Consider the following 25233-nt stretch of genomic DNA (forward strand, 5'->3'; position numbering starts at 1 on the left):
CCTCCCTTTTAGGTAAGTTAAAGAGCTGCACCTGAGCCAGCCACTGATTGATTGATTGATTGATTGATTGATTGATTGATTGATTGATTGATTGATTGATTGATTGATTGATTGATGCAGCACAACAGTCAAATAGTGGAGTGGAGTAGGGGAACAGCAAACAGCCAATAAAGCAGCCCGCCCGCTCGCCTGCCCGCCACAATGGACCTACCTGTGTACACTAGATGGATGTGATGGAATGTACTGTCGTCCCTACATTTCAAGAAGAAGTAAGAATTGCAGTTGCAACAAAGCCTTGCTTGCCTACAAAGAGAGCAGCAATTTGGATTTGTTACTATGTTACCTAGAAGAATAACAAACTGTGCAAGGATGGAGGTTGTAGGAGCAAGGAGAAGTTGTCTGTAAAGTTGGTGGATGCCTATTTTCCATTTTGCAGTCCCTTGTCTCCCTCTTGTGGCCTCCTGGAGGCAACTAGCTGTGCAAAAAAAAGACAGCCTGGCGGCCGGCTGTTGCAGTGTTGCCCTCTCAGGCAACACTGAGTGACTGACTGAGCCTCACCGTCTTATATAAAGTTCAGACGGAACTTTGCACGTGTCATAGTGGAGCCCTCAGGATTCCAGAGCCAGCTTTCTGACATCATAATGGGGCCTCAGAGATAAAAGCCTGGGCCCAGGCAGTGTTGGTCAGTGCTGCTCAGCAGGCAGCACTGGACTGGACTGGATTACAGCTGATACAAGGTGTGAAGGAACAAGGGGTGGCTGTGGGCATGCACTTGCTGCCGCTGCCAGTGTTTATCTGCATGGCAGCAGGGCATTTGGGCGTTGCCAGGAAGGCGTTTTTATGTAGATTCCTCCTCTTTCAGCACTGCATTGTGGTGCAAGCAAAAGAAGCAAATCCTGTCTGGCTTCCTCTCCGGCCTTTATTCACCTCCCGTGTAGCTGTGAGTGTGTGAGCCTGCAGGGCCCCATGGAATTGCCTAGAAGTAGGCTGAATCGCTGCAAGGGCTGAACAGCAGTATCGGGCAGGCTCGGGCAACGCGCGGCCCGTTCGGGTTATCGCTTCTCTGCCTTTTGGCTAAGATCAAGTGTAGTATCTGTTCTTATCAGTTTAATATCTGATACGTCCCCTATCTGGGGACCATATATTAAATGGATTTTTAGAACAGGGAGATGGAAATAGAGCTTGCTCTGTCCACTCCACGCATTGACCTGGTATTGCAGTATTTCCAGGACCGGTGCACCCTTTCCTTATGTGTTGACTAAAAGCAGATTCCAAAAGTGTTTTTTGTCTTTGCTATTGTTTCTGTCTTTCTGAAGGGATCTCCCCTTTTAATCCCATTATTTCAACACCTGTTGGACAATGCATGAGTGATAATGAGCTCATTGATTAAATGCAATTAATGAATAGATTGCCACCTCTTGTTGTGTGTCTTCTGTGTTTCCGGCATTTCACATTGGAACACCTCATTCACCTTCCTTGTCTTCTCTCCGCCCTCCCTTTTAGGTAAGTTAAAGAGCTGCACCTGAGCCAGCCACTGATTGATTGATTGATTGATTGATTGATTGATTGATTGATTGATTGATTGATTGATTGATTGATTGATTGATTGATGCAGCACAACAGTCAAATAGTGGAGTGGAGTAGGGGAACAGCAAACAGCCAATAAAGCAGCCCGCCCGCTCGCCTGCCCGCCACAATGGACCTACCTGTGTACACTAGATGGATGTGATGGAATGTACTGTCGTCCCTACATTTCAAGAAGAAGTAAGAATTGCAGTTGCAACAAAGCCTTGCTTGCCTACAAAGAGAGCAGCAATTTGGATTTGTTACTATGTTACCTAGAAGAATAACAAACTGTGCAAGGATGGAGGTTGTAGGAGCAAGGAGAAGTTGTCTGTAAAGTTGGTGGATGCCTATTTTCCATTTTGCAGTCCCTTGTCTCCCTCTTGTGGCCTCCTGGAGGCAACTAGCTGTGCAAAAAAAGACAGCCTGGCGGCCGGCTGTTGCAGTGTTGCCCTCTCAGGCAACACTGAGTGACTGACTGAGCCTCACCGTCTTATATAAAGTTCAGACGGAACTTTGCACGTGTCATAATGGAGCCCTCAGGATTCCAGAGCCAGCTTTCTGACATCATAATGGGGCCTCAGAGATAAAAGCCTGGGCCCAGGCAGTGTTGGTCAGTGCTGCTCAGCAGGCAGCACTGGACTGGACTGGATTACAGCTGATACAAGGTGTGAAGGAACAAGGGGTGGCTGTGGGCATGCACTTGCTGCCGCTGCCAGTGTTTATCTGCATGGCAGCAGGGCATTTGGGCGTTGCCAGGAAGGCGTTTTTATGTCGATTCCTCCTCTTTCAGCACTGCATTGTGGTGCAAGCAAAAGAAGCAAATCCTGTCTGGCTTCCTCTCCGGCCTTTATTCACCTCCCGTGTAGCTGTGAGTGTGTGAGCCTGCAGGGCCCCATGGAATTGCCTAGAAGTAGGCTGAATCGCTGCAAGGGCTGAACAGCAGTATCGGGCAGGCTCGGGCAACGCGCGGCCCGTTCGGGTTATCGCTTCTCGGCCTTTTGGCTAAGATCAAGTGTAGTATCTGTTCTTATCAGTTTAATATCTGATACGTCCCCTATCTGGGGACCATATATTAAATGGATTTTTAGAACAGGGAGATGGAAATAGAGCTTGCTCTGTCCACTCCACGCATTGACCTGGTATTGCAGTATTTCCAGGACCGGTGCACCCTTTCCTTATGTGTTGACTAAAAGCAGATTCCAAAAGTGTTTTTTGTCTTTGCTATTGTTTCTGTCTTTCTGAAGGGATCTCCCCTTTTAATCCCATTATTTCAACACCTGTTGGACAATGCATGAGTGATAATGAGCTCATTGATTAAATGCAATTAATGAATAGATTGCCACCTCTTGTTGTGTGTCGTCTGTGTTTCTGTGTTTCCGGAATTTCACATTGGAACACCTCATTCACCTTCCTTGTCTTCTCTCCGCCCTCCCTTTTAGGTAAGTTAAAGAGCTGCACCTGAGCCAGCCACTGATTGATTGATTGATTGATTGATTGATTGATTGATTGATTGATTGATGCAGCACAACAGTCAAATAGTGGAGTGGAGTAGGGGAACAGCAAACAGCCAATAAAGCAGCCCGCCCGCTCGCCTGCCCGCCACAATGGACCTACCTGTGTACACTAGATGGATGTGATGGAATGTACTGTCGTCCCTACATTTCAAGAAGAAGTAAGAATTGCAGTTGCAACAAAGCCTTGCTTGCCTACAAAGAGAGCAGCAATTTGGATTTGTTACTATGTTACCTAGAAGAATAACAAACTGTGCAAGGATGGAGGTTGTAGGAGCAAGGAGAAGTTGTCTGTAAAGTTGGTGGATGCCTATTTTCCATTTTGCAGTCCCTTGTCTCCCTCTTGTGGCCTCCTGGAGGCAACTAGCTGTGCAAAAAAAAGACAGCCTGGCGGCCGGCTGTTGCAGTGTTGCCCTCTCAGGCAACACTGAGTGACTGACTGAGCCTCACCGTCTTATATAAAGTTCAGACGGAACTTTGCACGTGTCATAGTGGAGCCCTCAGGATTCCAGAGCCAGCTTTCTGACATCATAATGGGGCCTCAGAGATAAAAGCCTGGGCCCAGGCAGTGTTGGTCAGTGCTGCTCAGCAGGCAGCACTGGACTGGACTGGATTACAGCTGATACAAGGTGTGAAGGAACAAGGGGTGGCTGTGGGCATGCACTTGCTGCCGCTGCCAGTGTTTATCTGCATGGCAGCAGGGCATTTGGGCGTTGCCAGGAAGGCGTTTTTATGTAGATTCCTCCTCTTTCAGCACTGCATTGTGGTGCAAGCAAAAGAAGCAAATCCTGTCTGGCTTCCTCTCCGGCCTTTATTCACCTCCCGTGTAGCTGTGAGTGTGTGAGCCTGCAGGGCCCCATGGAATTGCCTAGAAGTAGGCTGAATCGCTGCAAGGGCTGAACAGCAGTATCGGGCAGGCTCGGGCAACGCGCGGCCCGTTCGGGTTATCGCTTCTCGGCCTTTTGGCTAAGATCAAGTGTAGTATCTGTTCTTATCAGTTTAATATCTGATACGTCCCCTATCTGGGGACCATATATTAAATGGATTTTTAGAACAGGGAGATGGAAATAGAGCTTGCTCTGTCCACTCCACGCATTGACCTGGTATTGCAGTATTTCCAGGACCGGTGCACCCTTTCCTTATGTGTTGACTAAAAGCAGATTCCAAAAGTGTTTTTTGTCTTTGCTATTGTTTCTGTCTTTCTGAAGGGATCTCCCCTTTTAATCCCATTATTTCAACACCTGTTGGACAATGCATGAGTGATAATGAGCTCATTGATTAAATGCAATTAATGAATAGATTGCCACCTCTTGTTGTGTGTCGTCTGTGTTTCTGTGTTTCCGGCATTTCACATTGGAACACCTCATTCACCTTCCTTGTCTTCTCTCCGCCCTCCCTTTTAGGTAAGTTAAAGAGCTGCACCTGAGCCAGCCACTGATTGATTGATTGATTGATTGATTGATTGATTGATTGATTGATTGATTGATTGATGCAGCACAACAGTCAAATAGTGGAGTGGAGTAGGGGAACAGCAAACAGCCAATAAAGCAGCCCGCCCGCTCGCCTGCCCGCCACAATGGACCTACCTGTGTACACTAGATGGATGTGATGGAATGTACTGTCGTCCCTACATTTCAAGAAGAAGTAAGAATTGCAGTTGCAACAAAGCCTTGCTTGCCTACAAAGAGAGCAGCAATTTGGATTTGTTACTATGTTACCTAGAAGAATAACAAACTGTGCAAGGATGGAGGTTGTAGGAGCAAGGAGAAGTTGTCTGTAAAGTTGGTGGATGCCTATTTTCCATTTTGCAGTCCCTTGTCTCCCTCTTGTGGCCTCCTGGAGGCAACTAGCTGTGCAAAAAAAAGACAGCCTGGCGGCCGGCTGTTGCAGTGTTGCCCTCTCAGGCAACACTGAGTGACTGACTGAGCCTCACCGTCTTATATAAAGTTCAGACGGAACTTTGCACGTGTCATAGTGGAGCCCTCAGGATTCCAGAGCCAGCTTTCTGACATCATAATGGGGCCTCAGAGATAAAAGCCTGGGCCCAGGCAGTGTTGGTCAGTGCTGCTCAGCAGGCAGCACTGGACTGGACTGGATTACAGCTGATACAAGGTGTGAAGGAACAAGGGGTGGCTGTGGGCATGCACTTGCTGCCGCTGCCAGTGTATATCTGCATGGCAGCAGGGCATTTGGGCGTTGCCAGGAAGGCGTTTTTATGTAGATTCCTCCTCTTTCAGCACTGCATTGTGGTGCAAGCAAAAGAAGCAAATCCTGTCTGGCTTCCTCTCCGGCCTTTATTCACCTCCCGTGTAGCTGTGAGTGTGTGAGCCTGCAGGGCCCCATGGAATTGCCTAGAAGTAGGCTGAATCGCTGCAAGGGCTGAACAGCAGTATCGGGCAGGCTCGGGCAACGTGCGGCCCGTTCGGGTTATCGCTTCTCGGCCTTTTGGCTAAGATCAAGTGTAGTATCTGTTCTTATCAGTTTAATATCTGATACGTCCCCTATCTGGGGACCATATATTAAATGGATTTTTAGAACAGGGAGATGGAAATAGAGCTTGCTCTGTCCACTCCACGCATTGACCTGGTATTGCAGTATTTCCAGGACCGGTGCACCCTTTCCTTATGTGTTGACTAAAAGCAGATTCCAAAAGTGTTTTTTGTCTTTGCTATTGTTTCTGTCTTTCTGAAGGGATCTCCCCTTTTAATCCCATTATTTCAACACCTGTTGGACAATGCATGAGTGATAATGAGCTCATTGATTAAATGCAATTAATGAATAGATTGCCACCTCTTGTTGTGTGTCGTCTGTGTTTCTGTGTTTCCGGCATTTCACATTGGAACACCTCATTCACCTTCCTTGTCTTCTCTCCGCCCTCCCTTTTAGGTAAGTTAAAGAGCTGCACCTGAGCCAGCCACTGATTGATTGATTGATTGATTGATTGATTGATTGATTGATTGATTGATGCAGCACAACAGTCAAATAGTGGAGTGGAGTAGGGGAACAGCAAACAGCCAATAAAGCAGCCCGCCCGCTCGCCTGCCCGCCACAATGGACCTACCTGTGTACACTAGATGGATGTGATGGAATGTACTGTCGTCCCTACATTTCAAGAAGAAGTAAGAATTGCAGTTGCAACAAAGCCTTGCTTGCCTACAAAGAGAGCAGCAATTTGGATTTGTTACTATGTTACCTAGAAGAATAACAAACTGTGCAAAGATGGAGGTTGTAGGAGCAAGGAGAAGTTGTCTGTAAAGTTGGTGGATGCCTATTTTCCATTTTGCAGTCCCTTGTCTCCCTCTTGTGGCCTCCTGGAGGCAACTAGCTGTGCAAAAAAAAGACAGCCTGGCGGCCGGCTGTTGCAGTGTTGCCCTCTCAGGCAACACTGAGTGACTGACTGAGCCTCACCGTCTTATATAAAGTTCAGACGGAACTTTGCACGTGTCATAGTGGAGCCCTCAGGATTCCAGAGCCAGCTTTCTGACATCATAATGGGGCCTCAGAGATAAAAGCCTGGACCCAGGCAGTATTGGTCAGTGCTGCTCAGCAGGCAGCACTGGACTGGACTGGATTACAGCTGATACAAGGTGTGAAGGAACAAGGGGTGGCTGTGGGCATGCACTTGCTGCCGCTGCCAGTGTTTATCTGCATGGCAGCAGGGCATTTGGGCGTTGCCAGGAAGGCGTTTTTATGTCGATTCCTCCTCTTTCAGCACTGCATTGTGGTGCAAGCAAAAGAAGCAAATCCTGTCTGGCTTCCTCTCCGGCCTTTATTCACCTCCCGTGTAGCTGTGAGTGTGTGAGCCTGCAGGGCCCCATGGAATTGCCTAGAAGTAGGCTGAATCGCTGCAAGGGCTGAACAGCAGTATCGGGCAGGCTCGGGCAACGCGCGGCCCGTTCGGGTTATCGCTTCTCGGCCTTTTGGCTAAGATCAAGTGTAGTATCTGTTCTTATCAGTTTAATATCTGATACGTCCCCTATCTGGGGACCATATATTAAATGGATTTTTAGAACAGGGAGATGGAAATAGAGCTTGCTCTGTCCACTCCACGCATTGACCTGGTATTGCAGTATTTCCAGGACCGGTGCACCCTTTCCTTATGTGTTGACTAAAAGCAGATTCCAAAAGTGTTTTTTGTCTTTGCTATTGTTTCTGTCTTTCTGAAGGGATCTCCCCTTTTAATCCCATTATTTCAACACCTGTTGGACAATGCATGAGTGATAATGAGCTCATTGATTAAATGCAATTAATGAATAGATTGCCACCTCTTGTTGTGTGTCGTCTGTGTTTCTGTGTTTCCGGCATTTCACATTGGAACACCTCATTCACCTTCCTTGTCTTCTCTCCGCCCTCCCTTTTAGGTAAGTTAAAGAGCTGCACCTGAGCCAGCCACTGATTGATTGATTGATTGATTGATTGATTGATTGATTGATTGATTGATTGATTGATGCAGCACAACAGTCAAATAGTGGAGTGGAGTAGGGGAACAGCAAACAGCCAATAAAGCAGCCCGCCCGCTCGCCTGCCCGCCACAATGGACCTACCTGTGTACACTAGATGGATGTGATGGAATGTACTGTCGTCCCTACATTTCAAGAAGAAGTAAGAATTGCAGTTGCAACAAAGCCTTGCTTGCCTACAAAGAGAGCAGCAATTTGGATTTGTTACTATGTTACCTAGAAGAATAACAAACTGTGCAAGGATGGAGGTTGTAGGAGCAAGGAGAAGTTGTCTGTAAAGTTGGTGGATGCCTATTTTCCATTTTGCAGTCCCTTGTCTCCCTCTTGTGGCCTCCTGGAGGCAACTAGCTGTGCAAAAAAAAGACAGCCTGGCGGCCGGCTGTTGCAGTGTTGCCCTCTCAGGCAACACTGAGTGACTGACTGAGCCTCACCGTCTTATATAAAGTTCAGACGGAACTTTGCACGTGTCATAGTGGAGCCCTCAGGATTCCAGAGCCAGCTTTCTGACATCATAATGGGGCCTCAGAGATAAAAGCCTGGGCCCAGGCAGTGTTGGTCAGTGCTGCTCAGCAGGCAGCACTGGACTGGACTGGATTACAGCTGATACAAGGTGTGAAGGAACAAGGGGTGGCTGTGGGCATGCACTTGCTGCCGCTGCCAGTGTTTATCTGCATGGCAGCAGGGCATTTGGGCGTTGCCAGGAAGGCGTTTTTATGTCGATTCCTCCTCTTTCAGCACTGCATTGTGGTGCAAGCAAAAGAAGCAAATCCTGTCTGGCTTCCTCTCCGGCCTTTATTCACCTCCCGTGTAGCTGTGAGTGTGTGAGCCTGCAGGGCCCCATGGAATTGCCTAGAAGTAGGCTGAATCGCTGCAAGGGCTGAACAGCAGTATCGGGCAGGCTCGGGCAACGCGCGGCCCGTTCGGGTTATCGCTTCTCGGCCTTTTGGCTAAGATCAAGTGTAGTATCTGTTCTTATCAGTTTAATATCTGATACGTCCCCTATCTGGGGACCATATATTAAATGGATTTTTAGAACAGGGAGATGGAAATAGAGCTTGCTCTGTCCACTCCACGCATTGACCTGGTATTGCAGTATTTCCAGGACCGGTGCACCCTTTCCTTATGTGTTGACTAAAAGCAGATTCCAAAAGTGTTTTTTGTCTTTGCTATTGTTTCTGTCTTTCTGAAGGGATCTCCCCTTTTAATCCCATTATTTCAACACCTGTTGGACAATGCATGAGTGATAATGAGCTCATTGATTAAATGCAATTAATGAATAGATTGCCACCTCTTGTTGTGTGTCGTCTGTGTTTCTGTGTTTCCGGCATTTCACATTGGAACACCTCATTCACCTTCCTTGTCTTCTCTCCGCCCTCCCTTTTAGGTAAGTTAAAGAGCTGCACCTGAGCCAGCCACTGATTGATTGATTGATTGATTGATTGATTGATTGATTGATTGATGCAGCACAACAGTCAAATAGTGGAGTGGAGTAGGGGAACAGCAAACAGCCAATAAAGCAGCCCGCCCGCTCGCCTGCCCGCCACAATGGACCTACCTGTGTACACTAGATGGATGTGATGGAATGTACTGTCGTCCCTACATTTCAAGAAGAAGTAAGAATTGCAGTTGCAACAAAGCCTTGCTTGCCTACAAAGAGAGCAGCAATTTGGATTTGTTACTATGTTACCTAGAAGAATAACAAACTGTGCAAGGATGGAGGTTGTAGGAGCAAGGAGAAGTTGTCTGTAAAGTTGGTGGATGCCTATTTTCCATTTTGCAGTCCCTTGTCTCCCTCTTGTGGCCTCCTGGAGGCAACTAGCTGTGCAAAAAAAAGACAGCCTGGCGGCCGGCTGTTGCAGTGTTGCCCTCTCAGGCAACACTGAGTGACTGACTGAGCCTCACCGTCTTATATAAAGTTCAGACGGAACTTTGCACGTGTCATAGTGGAGCCCTCAGGATTCCAGAGCCAGCTTTCTGACATCATAATGGGGCCTCAGAGATAAAAGCCTGGGCCCAGGCAGTGTTGGTCAGTGCTGCTCAGCAGGCAGCACTGGACTGGACTGGATTACAGCTGATACAAGGTGTGAAGGAACAAGGGGTGGCTGTGGGCATGCACTTGCTGCCGCTGCCAGTGTTTATCTGCATGGCAGCAGGGCATTTGGGCGTTGCCAGGAAGGCGTTTTTATGTAGATTCCTCCTCTTTCAGCACTGCATTGTGGTGCAAGCAAAAGAAGCAAATCCTGTCTGGCTTCCTCTCCGGCCTTTATTCACCTCCCGTGTAGCTGTGAGTGTGTGAGCCTGCAGGGCCCCATGGAATTGCCTAGAAGTAGGCTGAATCGCTGCAAGGGCTGAACAGCAGTATCGGGCAGGCTCGGGCAACGCGCGGCCCGTTCGGGTTATCGCTTCTCGGCCTTTTGGCTAAGATCAAGTGTAGTATCTGTTCTTATCAGTTTAATATCTGATACGTCCCCTATCTGGGGACCATATATTAAATGGATTTTTAGAACAGGGAGATGGAAATAGAGCTTGCTCTGTCCACTCCACGCATTGACCTGGTATTGCAGTATTTCCAGGACCGGTGCACCCTTTCCTTATGTGTTGACTAAAAGCAGATTCCAAAAGTGTTTTTTGTCTTTGCTATTGTTTCTGTCTTTCTGAAGGGATCTCCCCTTTTAATCCCATTATTTCAACACCTGTTGGACAATGCATGAGTGATAATGAGCTCATTGATTAAATGCAATTAATGAATAGATTGCCACCTCTTGTTGTGTGTCGTCTGTGTTTCTGTGTTTCCGGCATTTCACATTGGAACACCTCATTCACCTTCCTTGTCTTCTCTCCGCCCTCCCTTTTAGGTAAGTTAAAGAGCTGCACCTGAGCCAGCCACTGATTGATTGATTGATTGATTGATTGATTGATTGATGCAGCACAACAGTCAAATAGTGGAGTGGAGTAGGGGAACAGCAAACAGCCAATAAAGCAGCCCGCCCGCTCGCCTGCCCGCCACAATGGACCTACCTGTGTACACTAGATGGATGTGATGGAATGTACTGTTGTCCCTACATTTCAAGAAGAAGTAAGAATTGCAGTTGCAACAAAGCCTTGCTTGCCTACAAAGAGAGCAGCAATTTGGATTTGTTACTATGTTACCTAGAAGAATAACAAACTGTGCAAGGATGGAGGTTGTAGGAGCAAGGAGAAGTTGTCTGTAAAGTTGGTGGATGCCTATTTTCCATTTTGCAGTCCCTTGTCTCCCTCTTGTGGCCTCCTGGAGGCAACTAGCTGTGCAAAAAAAAGACAGCCTGGCGGCCGGCTGTTGCAGTGTTGCCCTCTCAGGCAACACTGAGTGACTGACTGAGCCTCACCGTCTTATATAAAGTTCAGACGGAACTTTGCACGTGTCATAGTGGAGCCCTCAGGATTCCAGAGCCAGCTTTCTGACATCATAATGGGGCCTCAGAGATAAAAGCCTGGGCCCAGGCAGTGCTGGTCAGTGCTGCTCAGCAGGCAGCACTGGACTGGACTGGATTACAGCTGATACAAGGTGTGAAGGAACAAGGGGTGGCTGTGGGCATGCACTTGCTGCCGCTGCCAGTGTTTATCTGCATGGCAGCAGGGCATTTGGGCGTTGCCAGGAAGGCGTTTTTATGTAGATTCCTCCTCTTTCAGCACTGCATTGTGGTGCAAGCAAAAGAAGCAAATCCTGTCTGGCTTCCTCTCCGGCCTTTATTCACCTCCCGTGTAGCTGTGAGTGTGTGAGCCTGCAGGGCCCCATGGAATTGCCTAGAAGTAGGCTGAATCGCTGCAAGGGCTGAACAGCAGTATCGGGCAGGCTCGGGCAACGCGCGGCCCGTTCGGGTTATCGCTTCTCGGCCTTTTGGCTAAGATCAAGTGTAGTATCTGTTCTTATCAGTTTAATATCTGATACGTCCCCTATCTGGGGACCATATATTAAATGGATTTTTAGAACAGGGAGATGGAAATAGAGCTTGCTCTGTCCACTCCACGCATTGACCTGGTATTGCAGTATTTCCAGGACCGGTGCACCCTTTCCTTATGTGTTGACTAAAAGCAGATTCCAAAAGTGTTTTTTGTCTTTGCTATTGTTTCTGTCTTTCTGAAGGGATCTCCCCTTTTAATCCCATTATTTCAACACCTGTTGGACAATGCATGAGTGATAATGAGCTCATTGATTAAATGCAATTAATGAATAGATTGCCACCTCTTGTTGTGTGTCGTCTGTGTTTCTGTGTTTCCGGCATTTCACATTGGAACACCTCATTCACCTTCCTTGTCTTCTCTCCGCCCTCCCTTTTAGGTAAGTTAAAGAGCTGCACCTGAGCCAGCCACTGATTGATTGATTGATTGATTGATTGATTGATTGATTGATTGATTGATGCAGCACAACAGTCAAATAGTGGAGTGGAGTAGGGGAACAGCAAACAGCCAATAAAGCAGCCCGCCCGCTCGCCTGCCCGCCACAATGGACCTACCTGTGTACACTAGATGGATGTGATGGAATGTACTGTCGTCCCTACATTTCAAGAAGAAGTAAGAATTGCAGTTGCAACAAAGCCTTGCTTGCCTACAAAGAGAGCAGCAATTTGGATTTGTTACTATGTTACCTAGAAGAATAACAAACTGTGCAAGGATGGAGGTTGTAGGAGCAAGGAGAAGTTGTCTGTAAAGTTGGTGGATGCCTATTTTCCATTTTGCAGTCCCTTGTCTCCCTCTTGTGGCCTCCTGGAGGCAACTAGCTGTGCAAAAAAAAGACAGCCTGGCGGCCGGCTGTTGCAGTGTTGCCCTCTCAGGCAACACTGAGTGACTGACTGAGCCTCACCGTCTTATATAAAGTTCAGACGGAACTTTGCACGTGTCATAGTGGAGCCCTCAGGATTCCAGAGCCAGCTTTCTGACATCATAATGGGGCCTCAGAGATAAAAGCCTGGGCCCAGGCAGTGTTGGTCAGTGCTGCTCAGCAGGCAGCACTGGACTGGACTGGATTACAGCTGATACAAGGTGTGAAGGAACAAGGGGTGGCTGTGGGCATGCACTTGCTGCCGCTGCCAGTGTTTATCTGCATGGCAGCAGGGCATTTGGGCGTTGCCAGGAAGGCGTTTTTATGTAGATTCCTCCTCTTTCAGCACTGCATTGTGGTGCAAGCAAAAGAAGCAAATCCTGTCTGGCTTCCTCTCCGGCCTTTATTCACCTCCCGTGTAGCTGTGAGTGTGTGAGCCTGCAGGGCCCCATGGAATTGCCTAGAAGTAGGCTGAATCGCTGCAAGGGCTGAACAGCAGTATCGGGCAGGCTCGGGCAACGCGCGGCCCGTTCGGGTTATCGCTTCTCGGCCTTTTGGCTAAGATCAAGTGTAGTATCTGTTCTTATCAGTTTAATATCTGATACGTCCCCTATCTGGGGACCATATATTAAATGGATTTTTAGAACAGGGAGATGGAAATAGAGCTTGCTCTGTCCACTCCACGCATTGACCTGGTATTGCAGTATTTCCAGGACCGGTGCACCCTTTCCTTATGTGTTGACTAAAAGCAGATTCCAAAAGTGTTTTTTGTCTTTGCTATTGTTTCTGTCTTTCTGAAGGGATCTCCCCTTTTAATCCCATTATTTCAACACCTGTTGGACAATGCATGAGTGATAATGAGCTCATTGATTAAATGCAATTAATGAATAGATTGCCACCTCTTGTTGTGTGTCGTCTGTGTTTCTGTGTTTCCGGCATTTCACATTGGAACACCTCATTCACCTTCCTTGTCTTCTCTCCGCCCTCCCTTTTAGGTAAGTTAAAGAGCTGCACCTGAGCCAGCCACTGATTGATTGATTGATTGATTGATTGATTGATTGATTGATTGATTGATTGATTGATGCAGCACAACAGTCAAATAGTGGAGTGGAGTAGGGGAACAGCAAACAGCCAATAAAGCAGCCCGCCCGCTCGCCTGCCCGCCACAATGGACCTACCTGTGTACACTAGATGGATGTGATGGAATGTACTGTCGTCCCTACATTTCAAGAAGAAGTAAGAATTGCAGTTGCAACAAAGCCTTGCTTGCCTACAAAGAGAGCAGCAATTTGGATTTGTTACTATGTTACCTAGAAGAATAACAAACTGTGCAAGGATGGAGGTTGTAGGAGCAAGGAGAAGTTGTCTGTAAAGTTGGTGGATGCCTATTTTCCATTTTGCAGTCCCTTGTCTCCCTCTTGTGGCCTCCTGGAGGCAACTAGCTGTGCAAAAAAAAGACAGCCTGGCGGCCGGCTGTTGCAGTGTTGCCCTCTCAGGCAACACTGAGTGACTGACTGAGCCTCACCGTCTTATATAAAGTTCAGACGGAACTTTGCACGTGTCATAGTGGAGCCCTCAGGATTCCAGAGCCAGCTTTCTGACATCATAATGGGGCCTCAGAGATAAAAGCCTGGGCCCAGGCAGTGTTGGTCAGTGCTGCTCAGCAGGCAGCACTGGACTGGACTGGATTACAGCTGATACAAGGTGTGAAGGAACAAGGGGTGGCTGTGGGCATGCACTTGCTGCCGCTGCCAGTGTATATCTGCATGGCAGCAGGGCATTTGGGCGTTGCCAGGAAGGCGTTTTTATGTAGATTCCTCCTCTTTCAGCACTGCATTGTGGTGCAAGCAAAAGAAGCAAATCCTGTCTGGCTTCCTCTCCGGCCTTTATTCACCTCCCGTGTAGCTGTGAGTGTGTGAGCCTGCAGGGCCCCATGGAATTGCCTAGAAGTAGGCTGAATCGCTGCAAGGGCTGAACAGCAGTATCGGGCAGGCTCGGGCAACGTGCGGCCCGTTCGGGTTATCGCTTCTCGGCCTTTTGGCTAAGATCAAGTGTAGTATCTGTTCTTATCAGTTTAATATCTGATACGTCCCCTATCTGGGGACCATATATTAAATGGATTTTTAGAACAGGGAGATGGAAATAGAGCTTGCTCTGTCCACTCCACGCATTGACCTGGTATTGCAGTATTTCCAGGACCGGTGCACCCTTTCCTTATGTGTTGACTAAAAGCAGATTCCAAAAGTGTTTTTTGTCTTTGCTATTGTTTCTGTCTTTCTGAAGGGATCTCCCCTTTTAATCCCATTATTTCAACACCTGTTGGACAATGCATGAGTGATAATGAGCTCATTGATTAAATGCAATTAATGAATAGATTGCCACCTCTTGTTGTGTGTCGTCTGTGTTTCTGTGTTTCCGGCATTTCACATTGGAACACCTCATTCACCTTCCTTGTCTTCTCTCCGCCCTCCCTTTTAGGTAAGTTAAAGAGCTGCACCTGAGCCAGCCACTGATTGATTGATTGATTGATTGATTGATTGATTGATTGATTGATTGATGCAGCACAACAGTCAAATAGTGGAGTGGAGTAGGGGAACAGCAAACAGCCAATAAAGCAGCCCGCCCGCTCGCCTGCCCGCCACAATGGACCTACCTGTGTACACTAGATGGATGTGATGGAATGTACTGTCGTCCCTACATTTCAAGAAGAAGTAAGAATTGCAGTTGCAACAAAGCCTTGCTTGCCTACAAAGAGAGCAGCAATTTGGATTTGTTACTATGTTACCTAGAAGAATAACAAACTGTGCAAAGATGGAGGTTGTAGGAGCAAGGAGAAGTTGTCTGTAAAGTTGGTGGATGCCTATTTTCCATTTTGCAGTCCCTTGTCTCCCTCTTGTGGCCTCCTGGAGGCAACTAGCTGTGCAAAAAAAAGACAGCCTGGCGGCCGGCTGTTGCAGTGTTGCCCTCTCAGGCAACACTGAGTGACTGACTGAGCCTCACCGTCTTATATAAAGTTCAGACGGAACTTTGCACGTGTCATAGTGGAGCCCTCAGGATTCCAGAGCCAGCTTTCTGACATCATAATGGGGCCTCAGAGATAAAAGCCTGGACCCAGGCAGTATTGGTCAGTGCTGCTCAGCAGGCAGCACTGGACTGGACTGGATTACAGCTGATACAAGGTGTGAAGGAACAAGGGGTGGCTGTGGGCATGCACTTGCTGCCGCTGCCAGTGTTTATCTGCATGGCAGCAGGGCATTTGGGCGTTGCCAGGAAGGCGTTTTTATGTCGATTCCTCCTCTTTCAGCACTGCATTGTGGTGCAAGCAAAAGAAGCAAATCCTGTCTGGCTTCCTCTCCGGCCTTTATTCACCTCCCGTGTAGCTGTGAGTGTGTGAGCCTGCAGGGCCCCATGGAATTGCCTAGAAGTAGGCTGAATCGCTGCAAGGGCTGAACAGCAGTATCGGGCAGGCTCGGGCAACGCGCGGCCCGTTCGGGTTATCGCTTCTCGGCCTTTTGGCTAAGATCAAGTGTAGTATCTGTTCTTATCAGTTTAATATCTGATACGTCCCCTATCTGGGGACCATATATTAAATGGATTTTTAGAACAGGGAGATGGAAATAGAGCTTGCTCTGTCCACTCCACGCATTGACCTGGTATTGCAGTATTTCCAGGACCGGTGCACCCTTTCCTTATGTGTTGACTAAAAGCAGATTCCAAAAGTGTTTTTTGTCTTTGCTATTGTTTCTGTCTTTCTGAAGGGATCTCCCCTTTTAATCCCATTATTTCAACACCTGTTGGACAATGCATGAGTGATAATGAGCTCATTGATTAAATGCAATTAATGAATAGATTGCCACCTCTTGTTGTGTGTCGTCTGTGTTTCTGTGTTTCCGGCATTTCACATTGGAACACCTCATTCACCTTCCTTGTCTTCTCTCCGCCCTCCCTTTTAGGTAAGTTAAAGAGCTGCACCTGAGCCAGCCACTGATTGATTGATTGATTGATTGATTGATTGATTGATTGATTGATTGATTGATGCAGCACAACAGTCAAATAGTGGAGTGGAGTAGGGGAACAGCAAACAGCCAATAAAGCAGCCCGCCCGCTCGCCTGCCCGCCACAATGGACCTACCTGTGTACACTAGATGGATGTGATGGAATGTACTGTCGTCCCTACATTTCAAGAAGAAGTAAGAATTGCAGTTGCAACAAAGCCTTGCTTGCCTACAAAGAGAGCAGCAATTTGGATTTGTTACTATGTTACCTAGAAGAATAACAAACTGTGCAAGGATGGAGGTTGTAGGAGCAAGGAGAAGTTGTCTGTAAAGTTGGTGGATGCCTATTTTCCATTTTGCAGTCCCTTGTCTCCCTCTTGTGGCCTCCTGGAGGCAACTAGCTGTGCAAAAAAAAGACAGCCTGGCGGCCGGCTGTTGCAGTGTTGCCCTCTCAGGCAACACTGAGTGACTGACTGAGCCTCACCGTCTTATATAAAGTTCAGACGGAACTTTGCACGTGTCATAGTGGAGCCCTCAGGATTCCAGAGCCAGCTTTCTGACATCATAATGGGGCCTCAGAGATAAAAGCCTGGGCCCAGGCAGTGTTGGTCAGTGCTGCTCAGCAGGCAGCACTGGACTGGACTGGATTACAGCTGATACAAGGTGTGAAGGAACAAGGGGTGGCTGTGGGCATGCACTTGCTGCCGCTGCCAGTGTTTATCTGCATGGCAGCAGGGCATTTGGGCGTTGCCAGGAAGGCGTTTTTATGTAGATTCCTCCTCTTTCAGCACTGCATTGTGGTGCAAGCAAAAGAAGCAAATCCTGTCTGGCTTCCTCTCCGGCCTTTATTCACCTCCCGTGTAGCTGTGAGTGTGTGAGCCTGCAGGGCCCCATGGAATTGCCTAGAAGTAGGCTGAATCGCTGCAAGGGCTGAACAGCAGTATCGGGCAGGCTCGGGCAACGCGCGGCCCGTTCGGGTTATCGCTTCTCGGCCTTTTGGCTAAGATCAAGTGTAGTATCTGTTCTTATCAGTTTAATATCTGATACGTCCCCTATCTGGGGACCATATATTAAATGGATTTTTAGAACAGGGAGATGGAAATAGAGCTTGCTCTGTCCACTCCACGCATTGACCTGGTATTGCAGTATTTCCAGGACCGGTGCACCCTTTCCTTATGTGTTGACTAAAAGCAGATTCCAAAAGTGTTTTTTGTCTTTGCTATTGTTTCTGTCTTTCTGAAGGGATCTCCCCTTTTAATCCCATTATTTCAACACCTGTTGGACAATGCATGAGTGATAATGAGCTCATTGATTAAATGCAATTAATGAATAGATTGCCACCTCTTGTTGTGTGTCGTCTGTGTTTCTGTGTTTCCGGCATTTCACATTGGAACACCTCATTCACCTTCCTTGTCTTCTCTCCGCCCTCCCTTTTAGGTAAGTTAAAGAGCTGCACCTGAGCCAGCCACTGATTGATTGATTGATTGATTGATTGATTGATTGATTGATTGATGCAGCACAACAGTCAAATAGTGGAGTGGAGTAGGGGAACAGCAAACAGCCAATAAAGCAGCCCGCCCGCTCGCCTGCCCGCCACAATGGACCTACCTGTGTACACTAGATGGATGTGATGGAATGTACTGTCGTCCCTACATTTCAAGAAGAAGTAAGAATTGCAGTTGCAACAAAGCCTTGCTTGCCTACAAAGAGAGCAGCAATTTGGATTTGTTACTATGTTACCTAGAAGAATAACAAACTGTGCAAGGATGGAGGTTGTAGGAGCAAGGAGAAGTTGTCTGTAAAGTTGGTGGATGCCTATTTTCCATTTTGCAGTCCCTTGTCTCCCTCTTGTGGCCTCCTGGAGGCAACTAGCTGTGCAAAAAAAAGACAGCCTGGCGGCCGGCTGTTGCAGTGTTGCCCTCTCAGGCAACACTGAGTGACTGACTGAGCCTCACCGTCTTATATAAAGTTCAGACGGAACTTTGCACGTGTCATAGTGGAGCCCTCAGGATTCCAGAGCCAGCTTTCTGACATCATAATGGGGCCTCAGAGATAAAAGCCTGGGCCCAGGCAGTGTTGGTCAGTGCTGCTCAGCAGGCAGCACTGGACTGGACTGGATTACAGCTGATACAAGGTGTGAAGGAACAAGGGGTGGCTGTGGGCATGCACTTGCTGCCGCTGCCAGTGTTTATCTGCATGGCAGCAGGGCATTTGGGCGTTGCCAGGAAGGCGTTTTTATGTAGATTCCTCCTCTTTCAGCACTGCATTGTGGTGCAAGCAAAAGAAGCAAATCCTGTCTGGCTTCCTCTCCGGCCTTTATTCACCTCCCGTGTAGCTGTGAGTGTGTGAGCCTGCAGGGCCCCATGGAATTGCCTAGAAGTAGGCTGAATCGCTGCAAGGGCTGAACAGCAGTATCGGGCAGGCTCGGGCAACGCGCGGCCCGTTCGGGTTATCGCTTCTCGGCCTTTTGGCTAAGATCAAGTGTAGTATCTGTTCTTATCAGTTTAATATCTGATACGTCCCCTATCTGGGGACCATATATTAAATGGATTTTTAGAACAGGGAGATGGAAATAGAGCTTGCTCTGTCCACTCCACGCATTGACCTGGTATTGCAGTATTTCCAGGACCGGTGCACCCTTTCCTTATGTGTTGACTAAAAGCAGATTCCAAAAGTGTTTTTTGTCTTTGCTATTGTTTCTGTCTTTCTGAAGGGATCTCCCCTTTTAATCCCATTATTTCAACACCTGTTGGACAATGCATGAGTGATAATGAGCTCATTGATTAAATGCAATTAATGAATAGATTGCCACCTCTTGTTGTGTGTCGTCTGTGTTTCTGTGTTTCCGGCATTTCACATTGGAACACCTCATTCACCTTCCTTGTCTTCTCTCCGCCCTCCCTTTTAGGTAAGTTAAAGAGCTGCACCTGAGCCAGCCACTGATTGATTGATTGATTGATTGATTGATTGATTGATTGATTGATTGATTGATGCAGCACAACAGTCAAATAGTGGAGTGGAGTAGGGGAACAGCAAACAGCCAATAAAGCAGCCCGCCCGCTCGCCTGCCCGCCACAATGGACCTACCTGTGTACACTAGATGGATGTGATGGAATGTACTGTTGTCCCTACATTTCAAGAAGAAGTAAGAATTGCAGTTGCAACAAAGCCTTGCTTGCCTACAAAGAGAGCAGCAATTTGGATTTGTTACTATGTTACCTAGAAGAATAACAAACTGTGCAAGGATGGAGGTTGTAGGAGCAAGGAGAAGTTGTCTGTAAAGTTGGTGGATGCCTATTTTCCATTTTGCAGTCCCTTGTCTCCCTCTTGTGGCCTCCTGGAGGCAACTAGCTGTGCAAAAAAAAGACAGCCTGGCGGCCGGCTGTTGCAGTGTTGCCCTCTCAGGCAACACTGAGTGACTGACTGAGCCTCACCGTCTTATATAAAGTTCAGACGGAACTTTGCACGTGTCATAGTGGAGCCCTCAGGATTCCAGAGCCAGCTTTCTGACATCATAATGGGGCCTCAGAGATAAAAGCCTGGGCCCAGGCAGTGCTGGTCAGTGCTGCTCAGCAGGCAGCACTGGACTGGACTGGATTACAGCTGATACAAGGTGTGAAGGAACAAGGGGTGGCTGTGGGCATGCACTTGCTGCCGCTGCCAGTGTTTATCTGCATGGCAGCAGGGCATTTGGGCGTTGCCAGGAAGGCGTTTTTATGTAGATTCCTCCTCTTTCAGCACTGCATTGTGGTGCAAGCAAAAGAAGCAAATCCTGTCTGGCTTCCTCTCCGGCCTTTATTCACCTCCCGTGTAGCTGTGAGTGTGTGAGCCTGCAGGGCCCCATGGAATTGCCTAGAAGTAGGCTGAATCGCTGCAAGGGCTGAACAGCAGTATCGGGCAGGCTCGGGCAACGCGCGGCCCGTTCGGGTTATCGCTTCTCGGCCTTTTGGCTAAGATCAAGTGTAGTATCTGTTCTTATCAGTTTAATATCTGATACGTCCCCTATCTGGGGACCATATATTAAATGGATTTTTAGAACAGGGAGATGGAAATAGAGCTTGCTCTGTCCACTCCACGCATTGACCTGGTATTGCAGTATTTCCAGGACCGGTGCACCCTTTCCTTATGTGTTGACTAAAAGCAGATTCCAAAAGTGTTTTTTGTCTTTGCTATTGTTTCTGTCTTTCTGAAGGGATCTCCCCTTTTAATCCCATTATTTCAACACCTGTTGGACAATGCATGAGTGATAATGAGCTCATTGATTAAATGCAATTAATGAATAGATTGCCACCTCTTGTTGTGTGTCGTCTGTGTTTCTGTGTTTCCGGCATTTCACATTGGAACACCTCATTCACCTTCCTTGTCTTCTCTCCGCCCTCCCTTTTAGGTAAGTTAAAGAGCTGCACCTGAGCCAGCCACTGATTGATTGATTGATTGATTGATTGATTGATTGATTGATTGATTGATTGATTGATTGATTGATTGATTGATTGATTGATGCAGCACAACAGTCAAATAGTGGAGTGGAGTAGGGGAACAGCAAACAGCCAATAAAGCAGCCCGCCCGCTCGCCTGCCCGCCACAATGGACCTACCTGTGTACACTAGATGGATGTGATGGAATGTACTGTCGTCCCTACATTTCAAGAAGAAGTAAGAATTGCAGTTGCAACAAAGCCTTGCTTGCCTACAAAGAGAGCAGCAATTTGGATTTGTTACTATGTTACCTAGAAGAATAACAAACTGTGCAAGGATGGAGGTTGTAGGAGCAAGGAGAAGTTGTCTGTAAAGTTGGTGGATGCCTATTTTCCATTTTGCAGTCCCTTGTCTCCCTCTTGTGGCCTCCTGGAGGCAACTAGCTGTGCAAAAAAAAGACAGCCTGGCGGCCGGCTGTTGCAGTGTTGCCCTCTCAGGCAACACTGAGTGACTGACTGAGCCTCACCGTCTTATATAAAGTTCAGACGGAACTTTGCACGTGTCATAGTGGAGCCCTCAGGATTCCAGAGCCAGCTTTCTGACATCATAATGGGGCCTCAGAGATAAAAGCCTGGGCCCAGGCAGTGTTGGTCAGTGCTGCTCAGCAGGCAGCACTGGACTGGACTGGATTACAGCTGATACAAGGTGTGAAGGAACAAGGGGTGGCTGTGGGCATGCACTTGCTGCCGCTGCCAGTGTTTATCTGCATGGCAGCAGGGCATTTGGGCGTTGCCAGGAAGGCGTTTTTATGTAGATTCCTCCTCTTTCAGCACTGCATTGTGGTGCAAGCAAAAGAAGCAAATCCTGTCTGGCTTCCTCTCCGGCCTTTATTCACCTCCCGTGTAGCTGTGAGTGTGTGAGCCTGCAGGGCCCCATGGAATTGCCTAGAAGTAGGCTGAATCGCTGCAAGGGCTGAACAGCAGTATCGGGCAGGCTCGGGCAACGCGCGGCCCGTTCGGGTTATCGCTTCTCGGCCTTTTGGCTAAGATCAAGTGTAGTATCTGTTCTTATCAGTTTAATATCTGATACGTCCCCTATCTGGGGACCATATATTAAATGGATTTTTAGAACAGGGAGATGGAAATAGAGCTTGCTCTGTCCACTCCACGCATTGACCTGGTATTGCAGTATTTCCAGGACCGGTGCACCCTTTCCTTATGTGTTGACTAAAAGCAGATTCCAAAAGTGTTTTTTGTCTTTGCTATTGTTTCTGTCTTTCTGAAGGGATCTCCCCTTTTAATCCCATTATTTCAACACCTGTTGGACAATGCATGAGTGATAATGAGCTCATTGATTAAATGCAATTAATGAATAGATTGCCACCTCTTGTTGTGTGTCGTCTGTGTTTCTGTGTTTCCGGCATTTCACATTGGAACACCTCATTCACCTTCCTTGTCTTCTCTCCGCCCTCCCTTTTAGGTAAGTTAAAGAGCTGCACCTGAGCCAGCCACTGATTGATTGATTGATTGATTGATTGATTGTTTGATTGATTGATTGATTGATGCAGCACAACAGTCAAATAGTGGAGTGGAGTAGGGGAACAGCAAACAGCCAATAAAGCAGCCCGCCCGCTCGCCTGCCCGCCACAATGGACCTACCTGTGTACACTAGATGGATGTGATGGAATGTACTGTCGTCCCTACATTTCAAGAAGAAGTAAGAATTGCAGTTGCAACAAAGCCTTGCTTGCCTACAAAGAGAGCAGCAATTTGGATTTGTTACTATGTTACCTAGAAGAATAACAAACTGTGCAAGGATGGAGGTTGTAGGAGCAAGGAGAAGTTGTCTGTAAAGTTGGTGGATGCCTATTTTCCATTTTGCAGTCCCTTGTCTCCCTCTTGTGGCCTCCTGGAGGCAACTAGCTGTGCAAAAAAAAGACAGCCTGGCGGCCGGCTGTTGCAGTGTTGCCCTCTCAGGCAACACTGAGTGACTGACTGAGCCTCACCGTCTTATATAAAGTTCAGACGGAACTTTGCACGTGTCATAGTGGAGCCCTCAGGATTCCAGAGCCAGCTTTCTGACATCATAATGGGGCCTCAGAGATAAAAGCCTGGGCCCAGGCAGTGTTGGTCAGTGCTGCTCAGCAGGCAGCACTGGACTGGACTGGATTACAGCTGATACAAGGTGTGAAGGAACAAGGGGTGGCTGTGGGCATGCACTTGCTGCCGCTGCCAGTGTTTATCTGCATGGCAGCAGGGCATTTGGGCGTTGCCAGGAAGGCGTTTTTATGTAGATTCCTCCTCTTTCAGCACTGCATTGTGGTGCAAGCAAAAGAAGCAAATCCTGTCTGGCTTCCTCTCCGGCCTTTATTCACCTCCCGTGTAGTTGTGAGTGTGTGAGCCTGCAGGGCCCCATGGAATTGCCTAGAAGTAGGCTGAATCGCTGCAAGGGCTGAACAGCAGTATCGGGCAGGCTCGGGCAACGCGCGGCCCGTTCGGGTTATCGCTTCTCGGCCTTTTGGCTAAGATCAAGTGTAGTATCTGTTCTTATCAGTTTAATATCTGATACGTCCCCTATCTGGGGACCATATATTAAATGGATTTTTAGAACAGGGAGATGGAAATAGAGCTTGCTCTGTCCACTCCACGCATTGACCTGGTATTGCAGTATTTCCAGGACCGGTGCACCCTTTCCTTATGTGTTGACTAAAAGCAGATTCCAAAAGTGTTTTTTGTCTTTGCTATTGTTTCTGTCTTTCTGAAGGGATCTCCCCTTTTAATCCCATTATTTCAACACCTGTTGGACAATGCATGAGTGATAATGAGCTCATTGATTAAATGCAATTAATGAATAGATTGCCACCTCTTGTTGTGTGTCGTCTGTGTTTCTGTGTTTCCGGCATTTCACATTGGAACACCTCATTCACCTTCCTTGTCTTCTCTCCGCCCTCCCTTTTAGGTAAGTTAAAGAGCTGCACCTGAGCCAGCCACTGATTGATTGATTGATTGATTGATTGATTGATTGATTGATTGATTGATTGATTGATTGATGCAGCACAACAGTCAAATAGTGGAGTGGAGTAGGGGAACAGCAAACAGCCAATAAAGCAGCCCGCCCGCTCGCCTGCCCGCCACAATGGACCTACCTGTGTACACTAGATGGATGTGATGGAATGTACTGTCGTCCCTACATTTCAAGAAGAAGTAAGAATTGCAGTTGCAACAAAGCCTTGCTTGCCTACAAAGAGAGCAGCAATTTGGATTTGTTACTATGTTACCTAGAAGAATAACAAACTGTGCAAGGATGGAGGTTGTAGGAGCAAGGAGAAGTTGTCTGTAAAGTTGGTGGATGCCTATTTTCCATTTTGCAGTCCCTTGTCTCCCTCTTGTGGCCTCCTGGAGGCAACTAGCTGTGCAAAAAAAAGACAGCCTGGCGGCCGGCTGTTGCAGTGTTGCCCTCTCAGGCAACACTGAGTGACTGACTGAGCCTCACCGTCTTATATAAAGTTCAGACGGAACTTTGCACGTGTCATAGTGGAGCCCTCAGGATTCCAGAGCCAGCTTTCTGACATCATAATGGGGCCTCAGAGATAAAAGCCTGGGCCCAGGCAGTGTTGGTCAGTGCTGCTCAGCAGGCAGCACTGGACTGGACTGGATTACAGCTGATACAAGGTGTGAAGGAACAAGGGGTGGCTGTGGGCATGCACTTGCTGCCGCTGCCAGTGTTTATCTGCATGGCAGCAGGGCATTTGGGCGTTGCCAGGAAGGCGTTTTTATGTAGATTCCTCCTCTTTCAGCACTGCATTGTGGTGCAAGCAAAAGAAGCAAATCCTGTCTGGCTTCCTCTCCGGCCTTTATTCACCTCCCGTGTAGCTGTGAGTGTGTGAGCCTGCAGGGCCCCATGGAATTGCCTAGAAGTAGGCTGAATCGCTGCAAGGGCTGAACAGCAGTATCGGGCAGGCTCGGGCAACGCGCGGCCCGTTCGGGTTATCGCTTCTCGGCCTTTTGGCTAAGATCAAGTGTAGTATCTGTTCTTATCAGTTTAATATCTGATACGTCCCCTATCTGGGGACCATATATTAAATGGATTTTTAGAACAGGGAGATGGAAATAGAGCTTGCTCTGTCCACTCCACGCATTGACCTGGTATTGCAGTATTTCCAGGACCGGTGCACCCTTTCCTTATGTGTTGACTAAAAGCAGATTCCAAAAGTGTTTTTTGTCTTTGCTATTGTTTCTGTCTTTCTGAAGGGATCTCCCCTTTTAATCCCATTATTTCAACACCTGTTGGACAATGCATGAGTGATAATGAGCTCATTGATTAAATGCAATTAATGAATAGATTGCCACCTCTTGTTGTGTGTCGTCTGTGTTTCTGTGTTTCCGGCATTTCACATTGGAACACCTCATTCACCTTCCTTGTCTTCTCTCCGCCCTCCCTTTTAGGTAAGTTAAAGAGCTGCACCTGAGCCAGCCACTGATTGATTGA

General features: G+C 47.7%; 17 non-coding genes across 17 annotated transcripts; all 17 read left to right on the plus strand.

The window, feature by feature from the left end:
• Nucleotides 1–1054: 1054 nt before the first annotated feature.
• Nucleotides 1055–1245, plus strand: LOC142704523 (U2 spliceosomal RNA). Its single transcript, XR_012867966.1, has one exon. It is a non-coding gene; the product is annotated as a U2 spliceosomal RNA (small nuclear RNA).
• Nucleotides 1246–2548: 1303 nt separating this feature from the next.
• On the plus strand, nucleotides 2549–2739 carry LOC142704567 (U2 spliceosomal RNA). The gene has a single exon (XR_012868005.1). It is a non-coding gene; the product is annotated as a U2 spliceosomal RNA (small nuclear RNA).
• A 1284-nt stretch (nucleotides 2740–4023) lies between these two features.
• On the plus strand, nucleotides 4024–4214 carry LOC142704568 (U2 spliceosomal RNA). Its single transcript, XR_012868006.1, has one exon. It is a non-coding gene; the product is annotated as a U2 spliceosomal RNA (small nuclear RNA).
• Nucleotides 4215–5506: 1292 nt separating this feature from the next.
• On the plus strand, nucleotides 5507–5697 carry LOC142704569 (U2 spliceosomal RNA). The gene has a single exon (XR_012868007.1). It is a non-coding gene; the product is annotated as a U2 spliceosomal RNA (small nuclear RNA).
• A 1284-nt stretch (nucleotides 5698–6981) lies between these two features.
• LOC142704570 (U2 spliceosomal RNA) lies at nucleotides 6982–7172 on the plus strand. The gene has a single exon (XR_012868008.1). It is a non-coding gene; the product is annotated as a U2 spliceosomal RNA (small nuclear RNA).
• Nucleotides 7173–8464: 1292 nt separating this feature from the next.
• Nucleotides 8465–8655, plus strand: LOC142704571 (U2 spliceosomal RNA). The gene has a single exon (XR_012868009.1). It is a non-coding gene; the product is annotated as a U2 spliceosomal RNA (small nuclear RNA).
• Nucleotides 8656–9935: 1280 nt separating this feature from the next.
• LOC142704572 (U2 spliceosomal RNA) lies at nucleotides 9936–10126 on the plus strand. Its single transcript, XR_012868010.1, has one exon. It is a non-coding gene; the product is annotated as a U2 spliceosomal RNA (small nuclear RNA).
• Nucleotides 10127–11398: 1272 nt separating this feature from the next.
• Nucleotides 11399–11589, plus strand: LOC142704573 (U2 spliceosomal RNA). Its single transcript, XR_012868011.1, has one exon. It is a non-coding gene; the product is annotated as a U2 spliceosomal RNA (small nuclear RNA).
• A 1284-nt stretch (nucleotides 11590–12873) lies between these two features.
• LOC142704575 (U2 spliceosomal RNA) lies at nucleotides 12874–13064 on the plus strand. The gene has a single exon (XR_012868013.1). It is a non-coding gene; the product is annotated as a U2 spliceosomal RNA (small nuclear RNA).
• A 1292-nt stretch (nucleotides 13065–14356) lies between these two features.
• LOC142704576 (U2 spliceosomal RNA) lies at nucleotides 14357–14547 on the plus strand. Its single transcript, XR_012868014.1, has one exon. It is a non-coding gene; the product is annotated as a U2 spliceosomal RNA (small nuclear RNA).
• A 1284-nt stretch (nucleotides 14548–15831) lies between these two features.
• Nucleotides 15832–16022, plus strand: LOC142704578 (U2 spliceosomal RNA). Its single transcript, XR_012868015.1, has one exon. It is a non-coding gene; the product is annotated as a U2 spliceosomal RNA (small nuclear RNA).
• Nucleotides 16023–17310: 1288 nt separating this feature from the next.
• LOC142704579 (U2 spliceosomal RNA) lies at nucleotides 17311–17501 on the plus strand. The gene has a single exon (XR_012868016.1). It is a non-coding gene; the product is annotated as a U2 spliceosomal RNA (small nuclear RNA).
• Nucleotides 17502–18781: 1280 nt separating this feature from the next.
• On the plus strand, nucleotides 18782–18972 carry LOC142704580 (U2 spliceosomal RNA). Its single transcript, XR_012868017.1, has one exon. It is a non-coding gene; the product is annotated as a U2 spliceosomal RNA (small nuclear RNA).
• Nucleotides 18973–20260: 1288 nt separating this feature from the next.
• LOC142704473 (U2 spliceosomal RNA) lies at nucleotides 20261–20451 on the plus strand. The gene has a single exon (XR_012867922.1). It is a non-coding gene; the product is annotated as a U2 spliceosomal RNA (small nuclear RNA).
• A 1316-nt stretch (nucleotides 20452–21767) lies between these two features.
• LOC142704474 (U2 spliceosomal RNA) lies at nucleotides 21768–21958 on the plus strand. Its single transcript, XR_012867923.1, has one exon. It is a non-coding gene; the product is annotated as a U2 spliceosomal RNA (small nuclear RNA).
• A 1288-nt stretch (nucleotides 21959–23246) lies between these two features.
• On the plus strand, nucleotides 23247–23437 carry LOC142704475 (U2 spliceosomal RNA). The gene has a single exon (XR_012867924.1). It is a non-coding gene; the product is annotated as a U2 spliceosomal RNA (small nuclear RNA).
• A 1296-nt stretch (nucleotides 23438–24733) lies between these two features.
• LOC142704476 (U2 spliceosomal RNA) lies at nucleotides 24734–24924 on the plus strand. Its single transcript, XR_012867925.1, has one exon. It is a non-coding gene; the product is annotated as a U2 spliceosomal RNA (small nuclear RNA).
• The last annotated feature ends 309 nt before the right edge of the window (nucleotides 24925–25233 follow it).

Source organism: Rhinoderma darwinii, unplaced genomic scaffold (assembly GCF_050947455.1).
Source record: "Rhinoderma darwinii isolate aRhiDar2 unplaced genomic scaffold, aRhiDar2.hap1 Scaffold_3346, whole genome shotgun sequence".
Taxonomy (NCBI): domain Eukaryota; kingdom Metazoa; phylum Chordata; class Amphibia; order Anura; family Rhinodermatidae; genus Rhinoderma; species Rhinoderma darwinii.